Raw genomic sequence first — 2,706 nt, forward strand, 5'->3', positions numbered from 1 at the left:
AACTCTGTTATAATTTTATGATTCATTAAGGCTATATAAAAAATGCAAATCCCATGAGGTCTAGCTGTCCTGAGTTTATTTGTTCTCTTGCCATGAGGAGGAGAGAAGGGGACCTGGCTAAAACTTCAGATAGAAGGGTGGTCTCCAGCCTCACCTACAGGTCAGGCATGGGGGATTACGATGCACGAATCAGGCCTCTCCGGAGCTGGGAAGCTGTAGAAAGCCTGAGTCTGGAGACCACCCAAAGAGACTGACCTCACTCCCGGAGCTGCTTCTCATTTACTCCGTGGGTGAGCACTGGCGAGCCCTCCTTGATGGCTCCTGGCTTACCTTTTTAACTCTCAGATGGGAATGAGGATGTGCGCTTACCAGCTTCCCTGGCATTCAACAAATTGAGACAGTAAAAGGAAAAACATGTTAAGCAGAATTAGAAGCTCGTCCAAATGTCAGAGTGATTGTCAAGCCTGTGTCCTAGCACTCTCGGCAGCACACACCGCCAGGAAGAACAGCCTACAGTCAGACGGCTCACAGATGAGCGCCATGGGTTTGAAACTCAGCTAGGGGGCTGAGTCACCCTCCCGTACTTGGGAGAATGCAGGAGGTCTCTGTGTGCATGTTCTCGGCCAACCTAAAGGGCTAGGGGACCGGATTCCACCAGCCAAAAACATTACCAAGCAGTCCCCACATAACTGGCAGGGGCGCTGAGCCTGAGTCAAGGGAAAATAGTTATTGTTACCCTGGCAGAGAGTCTATAGCCTCTGAGCAGTGACATTCCTCACCAGCATCATTCCAAACCTCACAGTTATAGCTGCCCCTTATGGTGTCAACCCCTTTGCTCTCCGCACCCCTGCCCACCAAGACTAAGCATCTTTTGAGTAATTCAATACTCAGGAGCATTTTGTGGTGTCGAATTGTGAAATACTTCTCCTCCTCAGAAGCCCCAAGGGAGGAGATCTCAAGCAGATGACGCAGTCTAGTGGCTTGTGTTGTGTGGAGAACACTCTGGAGACCTCAACCTCTGTCCTGGCTGTCTCTCTCCTGGCCCAAGACTGGCTTCTAGAGCCAAGATAGAGTGGGCAGGCTACAATATGGCTCCCACAGGCCGTGGGGCCTCTTTTCCAACTCATAGCAGAAGTCACTTTTCTAAGTAATCCTCTCTGGAACAGTAGTTGACTATGGGTACATTTGGGGCCAGGAATCTTTTTTTTTCCCCCTTTGGCTTGTAATTTCTTTTCTTTCCCTTTTGGTCATCTCATATAGTCCAAGCTGATATGAATTCAACATGTACCTGAAGGTGACCGTGCACTCCTGATCTTCCTTTCCCTACCACCAGAGTGCTAGAATTACAGATTTCTATCACCACACCCAGGTGAGGTGGAAGCCAGGGTCTGGTGCGTGCAAGGTGAGCTCTCTACCAACTGAGTTTCATCGTCATTCCTGGGGCATGATTTCAGCATGAAAATAAAAGGCCTTCTTTTCTATTTAGGTCAGCCATCAGCCATCAGCAAACAGGTGGTAGTATATATACTGTAACGCTCATATCTTCCCCATCTTACGTTTGTACAGTTACCCTGATTCATGCCTGGGTTCTACTTCCTCAAGGTTCTCAGAGCACCTCACTGTGCTCCCTGCCTGGGCCTCTTGGCTTGGTTGATTTCTCTAGCTACCTAGTCGCCTCATGAAAGTCCTAGGGCCGTGTCTGAGTTCCCCTCCCCAGGGTCTCAGGCAGGGCTTCTTATAGCAGCAGCCTTCTAGCCCTACATGTTAACAACTTGAGGAAGGAAAAGATTGCCTTTACCTGGGAGGCTCAGGCCCAGGGGATGGGGGTGCCAAGGTGAGGTTCAGGCCTCTGCCAGGAGGCTCAGGCCTTGAGTAGGAAGCTCAAACGCCCTAAGAGGGAGTGCTGGAGCACAGGTGAGTCTGTGAGCCCCAGCTGTCAGTAGACCCAAGTGTATGCATGTGTGCACAGAGGAGGTCTTCTGTTACAGATCCTAGGACACCTAACAAAGGGATCTGGTCAAGTGCTTTAATTCTGGTCAGGTGTGAATTTAATTCTCCCTGTCCCTTCCAACTTCTGAGGCAAGGTCTTATTATTGTAGCTCTAGCTGATCTAGAACTCACAGAGTTCTACCAGTCTCTGCCTTTCTAAGTGCTGGGATTAAAGGCTTACACCACTATACCTGGCCCATTGACCTTATTTTTTTTTCTTTTTCTTTTTTTTTTTTTTAAAACAGGGTTTCCTTGTGTAGCCCTGGCTGTCCTGGAACTCACTTTGTAGACCAGGCTGGCCTCGATCACAGAGATCTGCCTGCCTCTGCCTCTCGAGTGCTGGGATTAAAACACGCCGCTGCCGCTGGCTTGTTTTTTCCTAAAGAAATGGTCACATGTATCTGTTGAGTTAGAGGCCAGTCTTACAGAGCAAGTTCCAGGAGAGAAGAGAAAACATGTCTTTAAAAAAAAGAAAAAAAGAAAGAAAAGAAAAAATAAGAAAAGAGAGATGGTTTCATTCAGTCCAGGCTTGCCTCAAATTTATTGTATACCACAGGATAGCTCAACCTGTGATTATCCTGTATCTAAATCTCAAGTACTGAGAGTTTGGGTGTGAGTCACTATGCCTGGTTTATGGGGTCCTGGGATTAAACTCGGGGTCTCATGAATGCTACAGTTTAGAGAATTATTTTTTTTTAAATACAAAACCAGCTCCAT

The sequence above is a fragment of the Apodemus sylvaticus genome, chromosome 7, assembly GCF_947179515.1.
Source record: "Apodemus sylvaticus chromosome 7, mApoSyl1.1, whole genome shotgun sequence".
NCBI classification, from domain to species: Eukaryota; Metazoa; Chordata; class Mammalia; order Rodentia; family Muridae; genus Apodemus; species Apodemus sylvaticus.